The 12,415-nt window shown below is 42.5% G+C and overlaps 1 protein-coding gene across 1 annotated transcript in view; it reads right to left on the minus strand.

Annotated features, from left to right (window-relative positions):
* Positions 1-12,415, minus strand: part of PHEX (phosphate regulating endopeptidase X-linked) — a 1,501,811-nt gene that overhangs the window by 135,563 nt on the left and 1,353,833 nt on the right. The gene's annotated exons all lie outside the window — the stretch shown is intronic.

Below are 12,415 nucleotides of genomic sequence, written 5' to 3' on the forward strand. Positions count from 1 at the left end.
GGTCTCTTTAATCACTCTGTTGAATCTTTCAACCATGCCATTCGTTTCTGGGTGGTAAAGAGAACACTTTTTGTGTTTAATGCCCCTCTTCTATAAAAATGACTCCATTTCCTTCAAAACTAATTGAACCCCATTGTCAGTGAGGATGGATTCAGGATAACCTTCCCTGGCTATGAGACCTTCCAAAAATGTAATCACATGATAGGTCTCTACACTGGATGTAAACTGTACTTCAGGCCACCTAGAAAATAGGTCCAGGAGAACAAAAATGAAAACTTGCTGTCCATTGGAAAGAATAGGACCCACAAAGTCTAGAGCTACCTCTTTCCAAGGACTGCTTGGTAGCTCCCTAATATCCATGGGTTGGACCCTCAAAAGCTTTGACTTTTCACTCGTAGCACACACCATGCAATCTCATACACTCTTTCCATACAAAGGTCCATTCCCGGCTACCAGTAAGAAGATCTGAGCCTCTCTTTGATCTTAGACATTTCAGAATCGGACTCATGAGACAACTCCACTAATTCCTTACAAAGCTCAAGAGGAGGTATTAAGCGTGTCCCACGTACAAGCAACTCATTACACACAACCAGTTCAATTTTGACTCCCCAAAATGTGGAAGTTTTTTCAGAACCTTGTTTCTTTGCGTGCCAGCCATTGCAGATGAGCCTCATTACCTCAGATAAAACAGGATCCAAAGACAACTTGAGCCGTCACTGACTCTCATCAATAATACCTTCACCAACCACACACACACATGAACATTACTGCCACTCCATTCATCATCTGGGGTATCATCAAGGGGTCCATCATCAATTAATCTAGAAAGTGTATCAGCAACACAGTTTTCTACCCCAGGAATGTACCTGATGGCAAAATCATATTCAGTCAGTCAGTCAGTCAAATACACTGTATTCGATTTGTTAAAATAATAAAAGGCATAACATTTACATATATGCATAAAAATAAACAATTCATATATTTACAAAACAGTGCAGAACCCTTGTAAACAGATGCCATGCAATTAGTCAGGGATGAGGTAGCGTAAAAATGCAATAGATTAAGATAAAGCGTATGGTGACACAATTTTTATCTTAATTCTACATGCAGCCACTAAAAAACTGGCCACACAATAGATGATGCGGGTGTTACTCAACAACTGGAGATAAATTAGTGTGGCCTGACTTGATAAAAGCCGGCCTCTCTCAGAATTGGTAACAAATATATTTTCCTTATCTCCGTATAAAACCCGCAAAACATGATAAAATGCATTGTATCTTGTTGGGAAAAGTTATCGCATTTACAAGGTGGGCCCCATTCTGGTTTGGCCCATGATTGGTAGTTACCCAAGGTATAATGGATCAAATTGAATCTAAATTTGGATAATAAGAATCTATGAAAGGGTTTGGTTACGATTTTGAGATATGGCTCGAGTGAGGGGGAGATTGTTAACATGAAGTGCGATCTAACTGTTGGTTTCACAAGTTCCTGCTCCTCACGAGCCACTCTCGCCCTATCTAGAAAATGAATCTTGATCCAATTAACGTCCTCCCTCCTAATGCTAGATGGTGACAGAAAGAGCTCCGGGCATCCCAACTGCGTAAAAGCATTTCTCAGATAAACCAACCAGGGTATTTTTTTTGCGTAATCCAGTGCCAGGACATCAGTCAGGATAGCATGGTTCAAAGTTAATTCAAGGTTAAGCCATGTTTTTGCCCAGAATGTTAGTGGGGCCAAATTCAACCTATCTGTTACATAGTCCAGGCCCACCTCGGAATGGATCGAAAAGGTGGGGGAGGACTTGGGGACAGACAAAAGGAATCTTAAAAACCCATTTTCCACTCTTTGAATCTTGTCTTGAGATGCGTAGCCCCACAAAGGTGAACCATAGGCGGCAATTGGAATACATTTAGTATTGTAAACTTTTAAAAGAGCCTCCATGGGCCTGGCCCCTAGTCTTTTTGCAAAACCCATAAGGGCTGACGTGGATCGAGCCATGGATATGCTTTTAGCCTTAATTTGGGGGGGCTACGACCCCTTCTCATCGAAGAGAACCCCAAATAGGGGAAAACAGCAACCCTTGAAACCACATCCCCCTTGGAAACAAAGGTTTTAGATTTGGACTTGCATCTATGGTGGCCAACCACCATCGAATGGGATTTTTTTGCATTTATCTTTAGATCTAGCTGGTCCATAAAAGCCCCAAATAGGTCCAACAGTCTCGGGAGTCCGATACCAGTACGCGCTATTAATACTGCGTCGTCCGCGTATAGGAGAGCCGGTATTGTAACATCTCCTACACGCGGAGCATCCACCCCTGCTACCTCTAGATACTTTCCCATGCCGTTAATATAAATGGTGAAAAGGAGGGGTCCAGGATGCAACCCTGGCACACTCCTTTCACTGATTTAAAACGACTCGTACACCTACCTTCCTTGGTGACCCTAACCGAGGCAAACAGCTCCTGGTGAAGGGACGCCATAAAGTTAACAAGTGACGGGTCAATCCCAATTTCAAGTAGGATTGACCACAACTTGGCCCTGTTTACTAGATCGAAAGCCAAGGAGAGGTCCATGAATGCCTAAAATAACGACCCCTCCTTGGCTACCGTGTATTTAGAAATTAAGAGGTGCAGGTTGGAACATTGTACCAGGGTGCCTCTTTTCTCTCTAAACCCATATTGTATGTTTGAAAGGCCCCCACTGCTCTGTATGTTGGCCCTTATCTTGAGCAATAGAACTCTGCCTAGAATCTTAATCGCAGAGTCTAAGAGGGAAATGGGTCTGTAGCACGCAGGGTCATCACGCTGGCCCTTTTTAAAGATTGGGACAATAATTGAGGTGGCCCAAGTGGAAGGAAAAATGTTACCATTAGCGGCGCCAAAGACGTTGGTTAACACCTTTGCCCAAAGTTTCGGTGAATGCCTGTAGAGGTCAGCCGGTACGCCATCCGGCCCCAGCGCCTTGTTCTTCGAGGTCTCTAGAATCACTTTCTCCACTTCGTCATAACTGAAGAGTAGAGGAGCAAACTCCAAGGCCTGGTATCTGAGTCGCCATAGACTTCTTTAAAGTGAAGAAGCCATTTAGCGTCAGGGAGGACACAGTCCATGACCGAGTTATCTAGGTCTGAAAAAAAGGGCTGATTGATTGTGACCCAAAACTGGCTGCTATCGCACAATACGTCTATTGAGAGCAGTTTGTCCCATGCTTCCTTTTTTATGGCGTTTTTCCTGCCACTAATGGTTAACTTATATTCCTACCTCAGATTGGCGATAGCAACCATATCTCTCGGGGTACGTGACAATGCCTGTTTAAGTGCCTTATGGGCTCTTGAACAATTAGAGTCAAACCATTTATGTGGTTTATTACCTCTCTGACAAGGATTGGTCGTCAAATCATTAGAGATTTGGGCACATATTGACTCGAAGGCCCCCATGATTTCTAAGTTGGTAGCTTTTTGGTTCTGATAGATGGCTATGTTACCCTCGATTTTAGGGAGTAATTTTTCAGTAAAACTTTCAGGGACTACCTTTGACCACTTAAACCTTTTCCCTTCATCCGTGGGTACTAGGGCAGCCTCCATTTGGGAGGAGCAAGACTTATCACCCATGAGGTCTCCCCAGGACAGCTCAAGCAACACCGGGTTGTGATCGCTGTATATCGAGACAATTACTTTATACTTCACAACCCTATGTAAGATACATGGGGTCAGAAAGATATAATCTATAACTGAGCCATGATCGGTGCCCTTATAAGTACTAGTTCTTGTCTCTCCATCAGTATTGGTCGGTTCAAATATATTAAAATTGGCCAACAACTCTTCAAGGGCCTCTCCTGACTTAGTGTGCTCAAAATGGGGGATCGTCGTGCCTGATGGTCCCTCATGCTCTCCTGTGTAGCATAGATCGCTGCAGGGATGAATATTAAAATCGCCCATGAAAATGAGCTCGAAATTAGTGTAGTTATTTAGACTGAGATTAGATAAAAACTTTTCCAGGGAGGCCATGTGTTCGTTTCCATCGTCCCTTACCCAGGAATTATAAAAATTGATAAAGATAAATTTGCGGGTAGGGGAAACTTCCCATTCCACAATTAGAAGGTTAGGAGAACCCACCTTAATCGGATTTAGTGTCCCTAAGAGTTTTAATGAAAAGAGGGAAATTAGGCCACCCTTTGCTCTGCCCGCAATGCTTGAGATGGCCGGAACGGAAAAACTTGTAAAGCCGTCCAACCAAAAACTAGGGGAAGGGTCCCACGATTCCAGGATGGCTATAATGTCGTGGCTGGTGACAAAATTGACCCAAGCTGTATCTGCCCTTTTTGCTCTGATGCCAGCAACGTTCCAGCTAATGATTTTACAGGCCTCTGTCACATCGGGGTTAGAAGCCCCACATGTGGCAAGCGTCGTTGTGGCTAGCTGTCAGTCGATTTCCTCTATATCTGAAAGAGGGGAGAAACGGTTACTCAAAACCGGCCCAGGCCCCGTACCAGATGTATGAGCTCTCTGAAGGTGGAGTGCCATCGGGATACCTTGGCCCCCCTTTGTAGAATGCAGGCATAGATTTCCGCCTGAACTAACACCTCCTAATGCTGAACTCCAACCCCTCCCTGCCGTAGCAGGGCAGCGTGCCCCTAGTAAGTATCTGAGGGTGGGTGGAAGGAATCTGAAGGCGGATGGAAAAAACCCAGGGGAACCGGTCTCATGTTGCCAGTTTCTGAGATCACCGAGCCATCCCAGAACAATCTATCGGCCAAATCACAGCTATCGAAGTTTATTATAACACAGTCCCCCTCTATAAACTTGGTACGATTTCCAATCCAGCCCACCCTTCTTGCCATGATTATCCTATTAGAGATATTTGTCCCTCCACAACAGGAGTCAGCACACCATTGTCTAGCCTTATGTATTAGGTCAGACACGGGTTCGGACTCTCCTTATTGAGTGGGGCAACTCCGATGAATATTGCAACTAAGGGAGCGGCCTCGGGGGGCAGGTCTAATTTTAGTTGGCAACCCCTAACCCGTGTACTGATAGGTGGGCGGTGTAAGTGAACATGGCTGTCTAGGGGGATTGAGTTGGGAAGAATAATATCTAGGCTATTGGGAGCTGTGCAAGAGTCCCGGGTCCTGAGGTTATCTACGGCCATCCCATTGTTAGTCAGCATGGGTTCAGAAGGTCTAACTACATCATTAACTCTATTACCTAAGGGGGCCACGGCCACCTTAAGGAGTTCCTGGGCTTGGGCCTGTTTGTAGACCAGAGTATCCATAAGGGCACATTTCTTTAATAATCCAGCGAGGCAAGTGTTCAATGTCTCCACGATGTCTTTTGCTATGCCCACTAACAAGGGTTCGATGCGGGCAGTAAACAAAGCCTCTAACTGGTCGCCAAGATTGTCCTTCGACACAGGTGCAGTATTAGAAACACGTTCTACTTTTTTCCTCCTTTTTGAGTTCATCTTTGGCTCGTGACCGCTCACCTGGGTCCGCTGTAACAAAGGCAGAACAGGGAGATTACCAGGATTACCAGGGGAAAGAAGGGCAGTGGTGACTACAGTGGGAACAGGTTTCAGCACAACCACCTCCGGCTCTAGTGGAATGTGCGGGACTTGAGGAATGTCAGAAACATGAGATCTTTTGGAGGGGGGGGGGATGCCAGACCCAGCTCCTGTTCAGCATTTGCAATTTCCTTTGAGAGGGCCTCGACCACTGATGAAAGATAGGAGATGATAGACTCTGAATGTCTCGGTACTTTGGCCTTCTCCCCTCCTCCCCGGCATTTGTTGCTTTCTTGCACTTACCCATGGTTGGTTGGTAGATGGCTGGCCCAGCTCTGCCTCCTCCTGCCCTGGACGGCCACAGACGGCCAGCCCTTTGCCCGGGCTTAGCCCCATGCAGTCCCACGCGCGATTCCGCGACGCGGGGGCTGTGATCCTTTTTGTGCGACTCCTGGCGCGGGAAGTGCGTGTGGCGGCGTCTTCCGCCGCGGAGAGGTCTGGGATGTGAAGTCCCGATGTCCCTGGGCCCCCCTCCTCTCTGCGGCGGCTGGTGGATGTAAACACTGCGGCGGCGAGAGGGGAGACAGGAGACAACTGCGGCAGTCGAGAAAGTGGCAGGTGAGGCTCATATTGTGCCTCTGATGTATTAAGGTCCCCCGCTCCTCCGGGGCTGTGATCCTTTTTGTGCGCCTCCTGGCGCGGGAAGTGCGTGTGGCGGTGTCTTCTGCCGCGGAGAGGTCTGGGATGTGAAGTCCCGATGCCCCTGGGCCCCCCTCCTCACTGCGGCCGCTGGTGGATGTAAGCGCTGCGGCGGCGAGAGGGGAGAGAGGAGACAACTGCGGCAGTCGGGAAAGCGGCAGGTGAGGCTCAGATTGTGCCCCCGATGTATTAAGATCTGAGCCTCTCTTTGATCTTAGACATTTCAGAATGGGACTCATGAGACAACTCCACTAATTCCTTACAAAGCTCAAGAGGAGGTATTAAGCGTGTCCCATGTACAAGCAACTCATTACACACAGCCAATTCATTTTTGACTCCCCAAAATTTGGAAGTTTTTTCAGAACCTTGTTTCTTTGCGTGCCAGCCATTGCAGATGAGCCTCATTACCTCAGATAAAACAGGATCCAAAGACAATTTGAGCCGCCACTGACTCTCATCAATAATACCTTCACCAACCACACACACATGAACATTACTGCCACTCCATTCATCATCTGGGGTATCATCAAGGGGGTCCATCAACAATTAATCTAGAAAGTGTATCAGCAACACAGTTTTCTACCCCAGGAATGTACCTCATGTCAAAATCATACTCTTGAAGAGCTATGAATGACCCATTTAGTAATCCTACCAGAGACCAAATCAATCCCTTCATTCAAGAAAATGTCACATAGTGGCTTGTGGTCAGTTTTGACCAAGAATTTTGTCTCCCAAAGAAACATCTTAAGCTTCCGGATGGCCCCAAACACAGCAAGAGCTTTGCTCTCTATCACAGAGTAACTCGTCTCAGGATCTATGAGACCGCGTGATATAAATGTGATTGTTTCCATTCCATTTTCACCTTCTTGCTGAAGAACAGCTCCTAATACCTTAAGACTAGCATCAGTTGTAATAATAGAGGTCTTGGTGGGATCAAAACTCTTAAGGTTGGGAGCATCACTTAGTCTTTTCCTAAGGGAAACAAATGTACAATTACATACTTTGCTCCACTTGAACTCTGTGCCCTTTTTAAAAGACCCCTCATGCTGGTGCAATGTTCAGCAAAACCTTGAACAAACTTATTATAATATTTGATCATCCCGAAAAATTTCATAAGTTCCTCTCTACAAGAGGGAGGAGGCATGCGAGAGATCGTGTCAACCAAATTAGACTTAGGAGCAATACCATCCTCTGAAATTGTGTGCCCTAAATAATGAATCAAAGAGGTTGCAAATTGACACTTCTCCAACTTTATAGTGGGATTAGCTTCTTCACGTCTACTTAAAACAGCATCAAGACGCGTTCGATGTTCCTCATGCTCTTTACCAAAAACAAGGATGTCGTCTTGATAGATACAGACGCCATCACAACCTTTTAGAACAGTCGCCATTGAACATTGAAAAACGGACCCGCCGATACCAAGCCGAAAGGCATCCGAATGAATCTAAAAGTCCCGAAAGGAGAAACAAAAGAGGTGAAATCTCTTGAAGACTCTGCGAGCTCAATCTGGTGGTAGGCGGACGCTAAATCAATTGAGCTGAAGACTTTGGCGCCACCCAACAACACTAGTAATTCAACAATATTGGGCAACGGATAGCGATCAACCCCCACACACTTGTTAAGTTGCCTCAAATCCACACATAAGCGGAGGGACCCATTGGCCTTGCGTGCTGTTGATGGAGCGAGATAGAAAACAAAGTTTTGTTTAAACTCGTGAAGTCACATTTCCATAACATGAATAATAATATTAATGATTTGTGATTTGTCATGCTAATACAACTTAGATTAAACTTTACACATGGGGGGAATAACATGTGTGCTCATAAACGTGCATAATTGTTGCATCTTTTTGTTCGTGCAAAATAATGAAATAAATTATTGTTTTCGTTTTTGTCATTACTAACTGCTGCAAACCTAAAAGAAGCATGTGCTTGTTTTGCTTTTCCTTGTCTGTGTGATGTCATTTCTACTATTCTAGGTGCATATAAGTCTCATGGAATAACGGAGACTGGTAGATATAAACGCTGCTTTATTTGTTTGCAATGGCTAGGTAACATTTTGATTAATCGGGTGGGTTAATTAATTAGTAAATCCTGGGGTGGATACAGAATCTACATTATTTCTTACATTAATACTTTTCTTGTGTTTGTTTTATATTAGAAAACTTAAGTTGTCTGCTTTTGGGCCTTGTCTGCCCGAACTACAATATGCTGAATTTTACTTCTGCAAAAGTGCTGAGACGCCCATTCTGAAATAAATTATTCGTCAAAAGCTGCGTTCACAAAGCAAAAACTAACGTGCTATCGTCATTCTGTCGGACATGGCCAAGGTCGAAAAAGAACATTTTGTCAGTCCTTAACTTGGCATCCGCGGAAATCAATTAGAAGTCAATGGACGCTGCGAGAATGACTTTATACAATTGTTGCAATACAAGGAAGCTCCTGGTTGCACTCGGAAGGGACAATGGTCTCTAAGAAATGTGACTTAATGGAAGTTTTGAAAAGTGGGTGACATGTCACTTGTCACTCTCAGCCAATGGGACGTCGAAGATTTCTGAAAACTTTCCTTTGTGTAGTTTAGTTAGCGTAGAAAGGTATAAAAAGTCATGCCCCTAGGGATGGGCTGGCTGCTGCTTTCTGACTTTCCGATGAGGGTGATGTGCTGTCGGACTTTGCGTGGAGCACGTAAGAATCCTCAAAGAACTTTTCTTTAATTTCTATCTATTTAATTCAGTTAGGGAATTAGGTTTTAGAAATGCTAAACTTTAAATATTCTCTTTGATTTTGATTTACTTGCTTAAATTGTATTTTTCTCATATTTCTTACAATCATGCTTGCTTTATTGCAAATAAAATTCATTTATAAAACTATCAACTTATATACCATAATTTAGTAAATAAAATCTTACTTTTGACAAACAAGCTGGTCTTGGTTATTCAGGAGTGTAGGTTACTATTAGCTAGATCACGTCGCCAATGGTGGTCATTTAAATGGATAAGTTTTATTTTAATGACAATATTCCTTTCGCAGATGTATAAAAATGTATATAATTTGTAGATAATGTGTATATAGATTTAATCTGACCACCTGATTCAGTAGGTCAGGTTTATAAATGGGTCCATATTTAGTATAGAATTTTGTTTATAGATTATGAAGTTGGGTAGCGTTGTTTATGATATATTTTCTATAGGCCGCTGGATCAATTCTCTGGTAGCAGAAATTGATGGTTGCTAAGAGTAACCAAGGTAATATGGTGGTTGCTAAGGGTTACTAAAATATTATGGTATGGAAATAGGATCGATGTTTTAACACATGTTGAGTTCGTTTTTCGTGCTATCTGTAAGCTATACCGGTATAGATTGTGTGGCGAGAAATTAGTCACGCAAGCCATCTGTTCTGTTTGTAGTGATATCGCCGAGTATCACAAGAGGTATCGCCGTGTACCATAGTGTTGTCGCCGAGCAACACAGTTTTAGGGCTAGGTCTGAATCTTGTAAAGTGAGGGTTTTCTAAGAAATTAAAGCAGCATGAGAATAGGGACAAAGCGCCTTCCATAAAACTCACTGTGATGAGAGTATTAGTTATATCCGAGCTTGAGTGAAGGGTAAATTAGCGTCGGTGCATGATTATCTATAAACAGGTTAGAGTCCTGTACGGGTACATGTTTCATATCTATAAACAGGTGAGAGCCCTGTACGGATAACGTCGTTATTTTGCTAACGGTGCATGATTTCTATAAACAGGTGAGAGTCCTGTACGGATTTCATGTGTGTTTGAAATTAGGGAAATTTCAGTGTGAAAGTGCGAGTTTGAATTGTATTTTATGTTCAAGTGGAACTCTTAGAACTTTCACTTCGCGGTGGGTTCAGAGCAAAGCGAGTTCATAATTATACGTGTTAGAAGGGTGGGGTAAGGTTACTCTACTAACAATTGAATATTATCCTTAGTGTGAATAGCGCCGTCTATTCCGAAGTGTGGATACTTGAATGTATGTAAACTATCCTAAATAGTGAAACGAACAGATGTTGTCTTTATAGTCATTGTTAAGAATTAATTTACACTGAAAAGTGTTCTTAAAATGGCGCTGTGAAAAGATTTTGTGAAGGAGGGGTAAGCGCCAGGAGTGAGAAACGAGAAACCGCAGCTGCTGTGTACGTCACAGAGCCGCGCTGGGATTGGGTGACCTACGTCACAAGCTATATTCTGATTGGCTCTTGAGTCTCTGACGGCCTGTGAGCTGATTGGTCCTTCGGAAAAACTCCAAATTTATTGGTTGAGCAGAAAAGTGACGTAGCTCAACTGTCATTGGCTTGTTGGTGTGTTTCGCGCACGGATTGGTTGTTTTTCGGAACATCCCGGAAATATTTTACGAACGATTTTGTGAATTAGATTTAACTCCTAAAAATGAGTTATCATTTTAAACATGTTGAGAAAAAGCCAACATTATTTCAGAAGTTTAAGAATTTATTTTCACCTGACAAGAAAATCGAAACGCGAGGTGGTAAACTACTTCATAAGTATAAAACACCTGCAGCGTATATGGAAGGTGAATATGGATATCATACTGTCTTATGGTTCGATAGTTGGAAACGCTATACTAAAAACGACGGTGTTTTAACTTGGCCTGATGATGGTTCATTTAATGTAAAAGTCTTAAGAAATTTACGAGAGAAAATGAATGCTCTTGTTCCAAAACCGAGACCAACTCAATTTGAAGCTTTAGTTGAGTGGGAAGACGAGATGTATCAGTTACAAAGAGAAGCTAGTGGAATTAAAAGACCTTCTAAAAATCCACCTTGGAGAAGAGAAACTCATGAAGATAGATTGCGAATGTGGAGACAGGGAAACATGAGTGAAGGATTGTATTTAATTCATGAAATGGTAATGGGTACTCCTACAGGGAAATCTATGGAAAGTGAATCTGAGGATGCAGTTATGGAAGAAATATATACAACTGCTAGAAAGAATCAGCCTTTGAGACCTCCTAGATCATGGTCTACTCCGGTGGTTTCTACTGAAACTTCACCGAGTGCACCTCCAATTAATGAAGCTCCTAAACTTTATCCTAATAATTGTGAAATCATTGAAACTCCTAGAAGACCAGAATTCGAGAATGCTCGAAATGAAGGTAGACATTTTACAATGGCTCCAAGAGCAAGAGAACCTCCAAAAGATTATACAAGAGAGGCAAGAAATGTTGAAGATGTTGATTATAATGAATATTTAAGATCAAAAGAAGAATTAATAAAAAGAATGACAAAAGGCATGGAAGCTGTGACAGTTCCAGTAACAATTGGTCCTGTTCAGCCCGTATTTGATCAAAAGGAAACAAACAAAACTGGATTAACTATTCCTTTAAATACAGAAATTCAAAAGGCTGCTGAAAAATTTTATTCAGACTTATCTGAAATAAACTCTTCTAAATCGAGAATGCCTGATTTAACATTTAATGAGGATTTATCTCCAAAAACACCAATGGGTGCTATATCAGATATAGGGAGTCCTGAAGTCAGGGTAACCACACCAAAACTTGATGTGGCCAAATTAAAAGCGAATATCGAAGAATTAATAATTGGAACAATTGGTCCAGATAGTTTAAATTACTATCGAGATGATGAACTACTGTTCATTTGCAAAAGCATACAATGGAAAACAAAAAATAAATATGATCAGCTAGAGGATCTAGCAGCAGAACTTGAAATCGATGTGAGTAAACAAAAGAATTTTGCGAAACATTACAGATTAGACTTTTCAGAAAGTGACATTGAGAGTTTAAACTCAATGGGAAGAATAGTTCATATTAAAGATTTGATTGTCTATATCAAAAAGCTAGGAGAACTGAACAAATGGAGAGTAAAATGGACGAAAAAGAAGGAAGATGAAAGATTGGAAAAATTGTCAAAACAATTTCCAATGAGAGAAATTGCAGGGGGAGGATATGTTCATATCCCTTGGTCGAGACAGGACATTCTGTTATTTACAAATGACTTTCCAAAATTGAGGGAGAAACCAGTTGAGTGGTACAGGCAAGTCGATAGATTTATCAAAGTGTCAAAAGTTCTGTGGATTGATTTAGATGGATTTTTTGATATTGTCGTTCCATCTGATCTTTGGACAGAATGTAAAATATCGATTAGTTGGCCAAAAACAGAACCTGAGCGAATCAAAGAAACAGGTGCTCCAAATCCACTTGTAATGGATTTTTATGAAAAAGTAACTG

Source organism: Lissotriton helveticus, chromosome 8 (assembly GCF_964261635.1).
Source record: "Lissotriton helveticus chromosome 8, aLisHel1.1, whole genome shotgun sequence".
NCBI classification, from domain to species: Eukaryota; Metazoa; Chordata; class Amphibia; order Caudata; family Salamandridae; genus Lissotriton; species Lissotriton helveticus.